Source organism: Pteropus alecto, unplaced genomic scaffold, assembly GCF_000325575.1.
Source record: "Pteropus alecto unplaced genomic scaffold, ASM32557v1 scaffold25, whole genome shotgun sequence".
Classification (NCBI taxonomy): Eukaryota; Metazoa; Chordata; class Mammalia; order Chiroptera; family Pteropodidae; genus Pteropus; species Pteropus alecto.
In genome coordinates this window covers 12,934,930-12,946,006 of record NW_006441955.1, presented here as the reverse complement: position 1 = coordinate 12,946,006, position 11,077 = coordinate 12,934,930, and positions in this window count along the sequence as shown.

Below are 11,077 nucleotides of genomic sequence, written 5' to 3'. Positions count from 1 at the left end.
ATTTTCCTTCTGTCTGTTAGTGCTTTCACGGTTTATATCACTCTTAAACAAAATGTACCTATCAGCAACAACACAAGTAAAACTAGAATCAAAGAAACAAAATGATTCTTTTCTGCTCGCAAGTGGAGAAGTGTTTTTTTTTGTTGTTTTTTTGTTTTTTTGTTTTTTACAAAGCACTAATGAGCAGTTTCTAGACTATAAGACCGCCACGCTTTAGCATTCTATTATGGAGGGTTCATATGAGGAGCCTGCCCACACAGAGAAGGCGTTCTTTTGCACTGGAGCACTCACCCACAACGGAAGCCATGAGAATACATCAAATGCATCAAATAAATGACTGAAAACTGATGTCTGGTCAATCCAGACAACCGAGGATACTTTAGTAATTGAATTCAGTTTGATTTCTGACACTAGTATAATAAAATCAGGTGATTTTTTCCCTTACCCTTAAGCAATATTGCCTAAACGAATGCTCTCGTTGGCTCACAGGGAATCAGGTTTCCAGACTGCTTTGTCTCTAGCATCTTCCCCAGGTTCTCTGCTATGAAGAATGACGTATTTGCTGAACTAATTTAGCTAATGTACTAATTAGAACTCTTTTAGTGGCAAGCATCAAAAACTCAACTCAAAATGGCTTAGGCAAAAACAAGAATTTATTGGCTTTTGTTAGAATTAGATCCCTTTAGACATGGCTGTATCCAAATTCTCAAACCAATGCTATTCAACACAAGTACAATGAAAGCCACAAGTGTGGACCACATATGTAATTTGAAATATTCTATTAGCCATATAAAAAGGAAAGCCAGGTGAAGTTATTTTTTTCTAATGTATTTTACTTAGTTCAATATATCCAAAGTATCATTCCAACATGTAATCAATAGAAAATATTATTGAGAAATTTTACAATTTTTATTCACACTAAATCTTTGAAATCAGTGTGATTTTACAATTATAGCACATCTCAGTTTAGGCTAGCTACATTTCAAGTGCTTACTTGCCATGTGTGGCTACTGACTTATCATATTGAACAGTGCAGGTTAAAACAATGCATCAGCAAGGCTTATCATGCTGTTCCTCCATCTTGCTTTCCTATACAGTGGCATCAGCATACGGTCTCATCTGACTAACTCCTAATCTGTGCCAGCCACCGTACTAAGCACTTTATATACATTATCTATTTAGTCCTCATGTAACTCTATGAAAATACTACCTCTTGTGTTATTATAATTCCAATTTTACAGATAAAGAAACTGAACTTTAATGAAATTTTAAAACAGGTTCCAAGGTGATAACATAAGAATGTCTCAGTGCTGACCTCAAGTTCTTGACTGCTATGCTATAAAGTCCTTCAGTAAATGTGATGTCTTAAAATATGTAAGGGGAGTCAGCGTATGGCTATGCCAAACTACAGAAAGAACAAGGATGCTGTGCAGCAAAGCTTTAAAAATGCTGAGATCTGCCCAGCCAATCTTAATATATAGTAGTTGATTTTCTTATATGTGAATTTGTATGAGAGCCAGATCTACTGACTTGATCATGCCAATAGGGTTGCAAATAGAGTTCAGGTTTCGCTAGTGCTGTTAATACACTCGGCATTAATTATTGTGGCAAAGACAAATGAGAAATAAAGAGAAGGGAGAGGATAGAAGGATCGCAAACAAGAAGTGGGATAATAGTCAGTTATTAAATAGATTCAAAATAACATGACTCATAATTATAAAAAAAGCAAAAATAGCTAATATTTATTGAACACTTACTATGTGCCAAGTCCTTGAATTATTGAATTTTATCTTCCCAATGATCTATAAAATAGGTACCATTATTACTCTCATTTAGGTTCTCTGACATTAGTAAATAATAGATAAACCATCTTATTAGAAACTCCAGCTTGCTCATCATTTTCCTTGAAAATTTCTTTCACATTGCTCCTGAATAATTTTTATTGTTCCTTCTTCTTCAAAAGCTTTTCTTCTTTGGCTTCTATAACGCATCGCCTCTTTCTCCTCCTACTTCCATTGCCCTTTCTTCTTATTCTCTTTCTTAGTAGTCCTTTCCCACTGTTCTTTATTAAAATTTGATTTCTGCCCTCAGCCTTTTCTTCTTTCTCTCAGTTGACAAATTTTCCCTGCTTTCATACCTCACATAACATCTGCTTTCATACCTTGAATTTCCACATAAATGCTGATGATTCTAAATTTGGCCTACTGAATGGACGTTCTGCCTGAATGTCCTACATACATTGTGAACTCCTTTTGTGCAAAACTGAATTCTTTGCTTTCTCTATAAATCTCTTCTTTTTGTGTGCTCTTACTCAGTAAATGTTATTCGCCATCATCCATCCAGGTGTTTAAGTCAGAAACCTGGGTATCATCTCCGATGCCATCCTGTCCATCACCTCCCATAGCCAATTCATAGCTGAGTCAACTCTACCTTCTAATTACCTCTCAAACTGGTTCACCTCTCTTCATTTTCACCACCACTATCTTGTTCGAGTCCTTTTCTTTTCTAGTATAATAGAAAGTGCTAGTTGTCCCCCGGAAAATATATTATCCCTTTGTTTATGGTAATAAGCTCCTGATTTTTAACTGGGCACATGGCTCAATGAATAAAAACTACATTTCCTAGCTATCCTTGCAGCTAGTCCTATGTCTCAGTCTGGCTAATGTGATATGAGCAGAAGTGATGTGGAATTTCTAGATCATAAACTTAAAGGGAAATGTATCTCCTTCTCTATTTTCCTCTCTCAGGCTGCAGTGCATATGTGGTAGTGGTGAACTATCTTGGAACATGCAGCTGAGGGCAATAGCTGAGAGTCCATGGCTTGGAACTACTCTACCAGCCCTGGATTGCTTATGCCCATACTAAATGAGGAATAACATTTTAGCTTGTGCATATCCCTGTTATTTGAGTTTCTGTTTCAATAATCTGATCTACAGATTAATATCATTAGATTAAAGCAACGGCCTTTTGATTGGGCTTCCTGCCCCTACTTTTAACTTCTCTTCAATGTTTTCTTCACTAAAGTCAGAGTACTCATTTTAGAATTTACATTTGATCAGATTGTTCCCTGCCATCCTCCACTTTCCCATGTTATTTCTTTCAGTGTGTACTTTATTGTCCATAGCCTGCATACCAAACACTTCATTAAACTGGCCTCTGCTTTATCCCTCCAGTTTCACTTCTTTTCATTCCCGACCTTGTATGCCAAGCTCAAATCATATAGAACCACTTGCAGTTTCACAGAATAAGTCAGGCTTATTCTGAGCATCTGTACATGCTGTTTACTCTGCCTGGAATGCCCAGTCTTCACCTGCACTAGTTCCTCTGCCTCACTGGTTTCTTGGAACTTTTTCTTGTCCACTCAAGAATTGGTTATAGCCCCTCTTAAGTATTCTGTATATACTTTTATCAAAAAATTGCTTATTTACTTGTCTGCATCTGTCCTTACCTCTCTCCTATCAACTTCCTGGAAAGCAAGGATCATTTTCTCATTAATAGTGTATTGCCATGCCTTAGCACAGACCCTGGCACACATTAGCACTCAAAAGATATTTATTCAGTGAATGAATAAGTCAATAAATGGAGTCATGAAAAAAGTATTTGAATGGAATATGGAGATCTGAGTTTTGTACCTGGTTCTGCCATTTCCTGGATGGTTTTAGTTGAAATCATTTTACTCCACTTCAATTGAGCCAGATAAGCTCTCGGGTTCTTTCTAGGTCTACGCTTTGCAAATACGTTATATAAGGATAAGTAACGGTATGCAAACTTATAGAGCTGACAACTTTAAAGGGGATGGCTAGGTAATTCTTGTACTAAAACATGTACTCTGAAAAAAAAGGTCAAATAAAAGTGAACTTTTAAGCAATATTTAAATTCTTTCTACTTACGGCATTTAAACTATTTTTATAGAACCAATTCTTTCATAAAATTGTTCAGAATTATCTATTATAATTTCTGTTTGAGAAGTAAAGAATGTGAAATTCAGTGATATTAAGTCAAAGTGTTCCTGGGCTCAATTCCAGTGTGTGTGTGTGTGTGTGTGTGTGTGTGTGTGTGTGTGTGCACCTGCACACGTGCACCTTCCACTTCAGACACATTTAAAAGCTGATGTGGTTATCTGTGCTTCTGATTGACTGGCTGTAAATCAAAGATTCTCATGATCCTCTCTGTGGGTTTGATTAATTTGTTAGAATGGCTCACAGAACTCAGGAAGACCCATTTACTCACTAGATTACAAAGAATATTAAAGAGTATAAGTCAATAGCCAAATGAAAAGATACAAAGGGCAAGGTCTGGAACAAAAGAGTGTCTGTCCTGTGGAGCTTAGAGCCTCGCATGGTGGCAGGTAGAAGTATTCTGGTTTTCCAGTGTAGAAGCTCTGATTTCCCCTCTTTTTGGATTTTTATGAAGGCTTCATTACATAGACATGATTGATTAACTCATTGGCCACTGGTGATTGATTCAACCTCTGTTCCTTCTCCCTTTCCTATAAATCAGCAGGTGGGACTGAGAATTCCAGTCTTCTATTCATAGTTGGTTCCCCTAGAAGCCAACCCCAATTCTTAGGTGCTTTGCAAAAGTCTCCATCATTAACATAAGCCCCACTGTGGTAGAAAGGTCTTATATTAAGTAATAAGACACCCATTTCACCTTTATGACTCTAAAAGCATTTTTAGGAGGTGAGGACAAGAAACAAAATATAAAAGATGCTCTCATTACTCTTATCACTCAGGAAATTCCAGAGGTTTGCGGAGCTCTGAGCCAGGAACTGTGGATAAAGACAACATATCTGAGAAGTATATTTTAGTCATTTGAATAACCAAATATACCTATTTCTTATAAATCACAATATCACATTAGGTAACTTTTTATAGCTGGCAGCAGAAACAGAAGAATCTGATTCAGAATTGTCTTGATGGTGTTGAGGAAGGGGAAATTTCCCTCCCCTTCCACCCTTCTTTAGTTTTCATGGCTGAACTAACCATAAAATTAACAGGAGAAAAAAAATTTGATACATGCTCATAGAAGAGTCATAAATGGTGCTCAGAGAAATGATGAAGCAGAACAACGTTTTATACTTTTTAGACAAAGAAACTATAAATTTTTGAAGAATTGACAGGACAGAAAAAAAACGTTCATTAGAAAAGAATCTAAGCAAGGTTTGGGTATCCATTAGTGAGAAATTAAATAAATTAAGAAAGAGGTAATAAGATTTGTTTATATAGGCTCCTCAGCCCTGGATCTCTTAGCTCTAGGGATAAGGCTGTCTCCCTGTTCCTTAGCCCTCCTGGAACAGGGAGGGTACCTTTTACAGAAGAGATTTATTTTATGCATTCAAGGAGACAAGGTAGGATCTAGGCACCCTCTGGCACTGGCTGCTTGTCAAGTAATTTTATTTCAAAGTAATCAATACACTATCGTGGGATATTTGGAGATGACCTGTCTTGGGCCTGGACAATAGAATCCCACACATTACAGAACAAGTATGTGATATTATAAAGTTAAACCCAGAAAGAAAGCAGTGAACTTTAAAAGAAATTGCAGATATATTAAAACAGCAAATACCAAAGCAAAAGTGTAAGATGACATCCTATTTTAGAATTATGTAATAATGGGATTTGGCAGCATTCTTAAGGGGTAATTATCTAATTTTTTCCTACCTTTAAGCAAGGCTACATCTAGTAGTCCCCAAGTAGAGCAAGTTATGCAGTTCTCTAAAAACACTTAGAAAAAGAATATTCTATAGCTTTTTCATACTTGTGCCAGTACCATATGATACTGATCACAGAGAATTTTTATTTAATAATCACCTAGTTTCATCACCTTTATTTTATAGCTTAAAAAAAGAGGCCCAGAAACGTGATTTACTCGAAGTCGCATAGTAATATTGTGGCAGAACCAGAACTAAAACCTGTCCTTCTGATTTCCAGTTCCCTGCTCCAACTATATAAAGAGGGATTGTGACTAGCAGGACCTTCCTCATTTCAGTCTCTCTGTCTCTTGATAAGTATTCAATATGAGTTCTGACTCCCTAGCCAAGGCCTTATCTTTTAGTTCATGGACTAAAGCAGTTTTAGTAATGGCCCTATATCTGAGATTGCTATCCTTTCCCAGTTGTGGTAGGCAGAATTTTAAGAGGGCCTGGCAAATTTCCGCCCCTGGTGTATATGTTTTGTGTCAGCCCTCCCCAACTGTGTAGGTGGGATCTGTGCATAAGGAGATATAGTCATTCTCTTCATAGGTTACTTATGTGAAAAATATATAATGGTTGTCCCTTTGGTTAGATAGTGATAGGAAATGGATATATCAACATTACATGATTATGGTTAGTGAGAAAATGGAATGCTCCCTGAATGTAGCTCCCTTAATTTCCCTTATTTCCACCTCTAAAATGTTGCATGGTATTCCGTCCTTTTCTTCCCTCTCATGGTCGCAGATGAAAGGTACCTCTTTCTCTCAAGGTTATCAAAAGTGTTTCTCTCATATTTTCAATTTTTCTCTCTCCTCTTAGTCCTTCCCCACAACTTCCAAAAATGTGGGGTATCCTACCTGACAGAACCTTTCCATGACTCCAATGCTTTTGAATTTTGGTGCTTTTTCTTCCATCCTCTGTGTCAGACCTGTTTGCTCCAGATCTACCCTCCTGTTCCTAAAGAACACTAAGCTCAGCTGGGTCCAGATCCAGAATCAATAATCCCCAGCAGGTCTCAGATCCTAGCCCACCGAAATCAAATAAGAAAGTCACAATAGGGCACCATCGACATTGGTTCCAAGCTGGCCCTTGACCCAGCATTTCCTCTACTTGCTTTATTTCCTTAACCTCTGGCTGCTTAGATCTTTTATAGTCCGGCTACATGATAGAGTCATTCTGTGAGCTTTCAATTCTCTTTCTTCTCTAATCAGCAGGTTGTCATATCCCTCTGGCATGCTAACTTAGGCCTTTTTTCCTTTCCTTTTTTTCAACTTAGAAAGAATGATGTAATGAATCCCAGCATGTACATCACCCAGCTTCAACAATTATCAGCATAAGCCCAGTATTGGATTATTGTTTTGCGTGTGACAAAAAACACATATTAGATTTACCATCTTAACCCTTTTTAAGTGTAAACTTCAATTCTGTTAAGTATATTCCACATTGTCATGCAACAGATCTCTGGAAATTTTTCATCTTTTAATATTGAAATTCTATACCCACTAAACATTAATCATTTTGGATTATTTTTAAAGCAAATCCCAGACCTTATGTCATTTAATTCATTAATAGCTCAGTATGTATCTTCAAGGAATAAAGGCCTCTCTCTCTCTCTGGTATAACCACAAAACCCTTATCACACCTAAATCAAGGTTTCAACAGGATGACACATTCAAAATAAGATAACTTTAGGAGGGTTTATTTAAAGGTTGTGAGTATAGGGGAACCACAAGGTATAAGGTGGTAACCTAGGCTAAGTGGCTAAGGTGGTACTACCTCCAGGCCCATTAGGGAGAAAGTAGTTACCAGAACCTGGAAGGAGAGTCAGGAGAATTGGCTGCTCTGTGAGAAGCAATGTCCTTTGGTCAAGAAACACAGCAGGCAAGAGGTGACATTGCAGGGAGGGAAGCAGGAGAATAATACCCTGACATTACTTTCCTCCCTCCTGACATTACTTTCTCCCTCCTTCAATTCTCTTGCCAGTATTAAATGGTCAAGTCCATTTAATAGCTAAAGGGCATGGGAGCCCTGCTGTTACAGTTCATATAGGTCAGCCTTCTGGAACAGAAAGCAAGGAGGAATAAATGGAAGATATCCAGAAAATAATAATTCTTAATATTACTTAATATTCAGTGACTTGAATTTGCTGTCTCAAAAATGCCTTTTATTTTACAGTTGGTTTGTTTTCTTTGGATCCCCCCAAATTCCATACATTATATTTGGTTTGATATGTGTAATGGTTAATTTTATGTGTCAATTTGACTGAGCCACAGAGAGCCCAGATATTTGATCAAATATAATTTTGGGTGTTCCAGTGAGGATGTTTTGGATGAGTTTAATATTTAAATTAATAGACTGAGTAAAGCAGATTACCCTCCCTAATATGGGTAGACCTCATTCAATCAGTAAGAGGTCTGAATAAAACAAAAAGGCTGACCTTCCCCTGAAGAGAGAATTCTTCCTGTCTAATGGGCTTCAAGCTGAGATATCAGTTTTTTTCCTACCTTTAGACAATTCAAAATGAAATATTGGCTCTTCCTGAATCTTGAGACTACTGGCCTTCAGAGTGGATCTACATTCTCAGCTCTCCTGGCTATCCAGCTTGCCAATTGCGGCTTTTGGGACTTAGCCTCCATATTTCCTTGAGCCAATTCTTTGTACTAAATCTATTGTATTGATTCTGTTTCTCTGGAGAATCCTGACTAATATAGTATGTCTTAAGTCCATTTTATTCTCTTTTTTAATGATAGCTCTATTGAGAGATGATAAAATAAGTTTATATTTAGTCTTTGTCCCTGATTCTTGACAAAGATCTTCTAAAAGTCTTAGAATTTCCTGAGTGATAGAGGTGATAGGAGCATCTTTTGTTATTTGTAAAAACTTTTCAACCATGTCTGAGTTTATGCAAACGAGATGACTCTTGGTGGGTCCCTAGGTAGTTTCAGGATGGGGGCTGGTTCCCAGAGAAACCAACAACGTGATTAGAAGTTTGGAACTTTCAGCCCCACCTACAGACCTCTGTTGAGAGGAGGGGCTGGAGATTGAGATCAATCACCAACGGCCAATGATTTAGTCAATCATTTTTATATAATGGAACCTCCATAAAACCCCCTAGATCAGGGGTTCCCAAACCCTGGGCTGCAGACTGGTACTGGTCCATGGCCTGTTAGGAACTGGGCCGCGCAGCAGGAGGTGAGCAGCAGGCAGGCAAGTGAAGCTTCATTTGTATTTGCAGCCACCCCCCAGCACTAGCATCACTGCCTCAGCTCCACTTCAGATCATCAGGCATTAGATTCTTATAGGATCACTGGTCCCTGGTGTCAGAAAATGTTGGGGACTGCTGCCCTAGATGATGGGGTTTGGAAAGCATCCAAGTTGGTGGACATATGCATGTGTTGGAAGATTGGTGCACCACAACTCCATGGGAAAGAAACTCTTGTGCTAGGACTCTACTGCACTTCACCTAAGTACCTTTTCATTTTGCTGTTCATTCTCATCCTTTATAATGAACTAGCGATAGTAAGTAAAGTGTCTTTCTGAGTTCTGTGAGCCACTCTAACAAATTACTGAATCTGAGGAGGGGGTCATAGGAACCCACTGAATTTATAGCTGGTTGGTCAGAAGTACAGGCAGCAACCTATGACTTGCAACTGGAGTCTGAGGTGGGGGCAGTTTTGTGCGATTGAACCCTTAACTTGTGGGGTCTGTGCTAACTACAAGTAGTTAGTGTCAGAAGTGAATTTAATTATAGGTCACCCAGTTGGTGTCCAGAAAGTTGGAGCATTAGTTGGTATGGGGAAAAAACTCTATGCATTTGGTGTCAGAGTGTTGTGAATAAAAACAGTTCATGATGATTCACAAACCATATAACTCACCCATTTAAAGCATATAATTCACAGCTTTTAGTATATTTACAGTTGTGCAACCATCACAATTAATTTTAGAATGTTTTCATCACCTCCTATACCCATTAGCAGTCATTTCCCATTCTTCCTCTCAGTCCCTGAAAACCACTCATCTACTTCCTGTTTCTGTGGATGTCTATACTGGGCATTTCGTATAAATGGAATCACATGACTTATGGCCTTTGGTGTCTGGTTCTTTTTGCTTAGCATGTTTTCAAGGTCTACCCATGTTGTAGCATGTATCAGTACTTTCTTTTTATTGTCGAATAATGTTCCATTGTATAGATGTACCATATTTTATCCATTCCTCAGTTGATGGGCATTTAGATTTTTCAACTTTTTGGCTATTATGAATAGTGTTGCTATAAACATCCATGTACAAGATTTTGTGTGAACATGTCTTCATTTCTCTTAGGTATGCACCTGGGACTGGAATTGTTGGGTTATAGGGTAACTATGTCTAAACTTTTGAGGACCTGCCAGACTCTTTTCCATACTGGCTGTACCACTTTACATTCTCACCAGCAGTATACAAGGGTTCCAATTTCTCTACCTCATCACTTATTAATACGTCATTTTAATTCTAGTCATCCTAGTGGGTGTGACGTGATATCTCACTGTGGTTTTGATTTGCATTTCCCCCATGGCTAATAATATTGAATATCTTTTCCTATGTGTATTGGTCATTTGCACATCTTTGCAGAAATGTCTACTTAAATTGTTTGCCCATTTAAAAATTGGATTATCTTTTTACTATTGACTTATAAAAGTGGTTTATATATTCTAGATACAAGTTTCTATTCAGATAAATGATTTGTAAAATTTTCCTCCTGTTCTTATTCTTCAGTTTATATTTTTACTTTCTTGATGGTGGTGTCTTCTGAAACAGACAAGTTTTTAATTTTGATAATGGGCAACTTACTTTTTATTGCTTGTGCTTTTATTCTAATTTTAACCTTAAAAAAATTCCTTCCCATTTACTTTGTTGAAGGAGCCAGGTCATATATTTTGCAGAATTTCCTGTATTCTCAATTTTGTTAATTATAGAGTGTTAACGTATTTCTTCATCCTTTGTATTTTCTATAAACTGATAATTAGATCTAGAGGCTTGATCAAATTTAGTTCAAATTTCTAGCAGGAATATTTCATAGGTGGTACTATATATAACCTAAACATCTCTTCGCATCACAAGAGAAACATAGTAACTAGTTGACTTATTTCTGATGCTAAGATCGATCCGTGGGTTCCATTCTCATTAGTCTGAAACAATCACATAAAATTCCCAACAGGATCTTATTAATGATTTTATCAACTATAATCTTTGGATATGTGCTGTCCAATAGAACTGTCTATGATGGTGGAAATGTTCTATCTGTATACTGCCCAATATGGTAGCCTATATTCACATGTGGTTATAGAACTGAAAAATAAATTTTAAACTGTATTTAATTTAAATTTATATGCTCACATGTGGTAT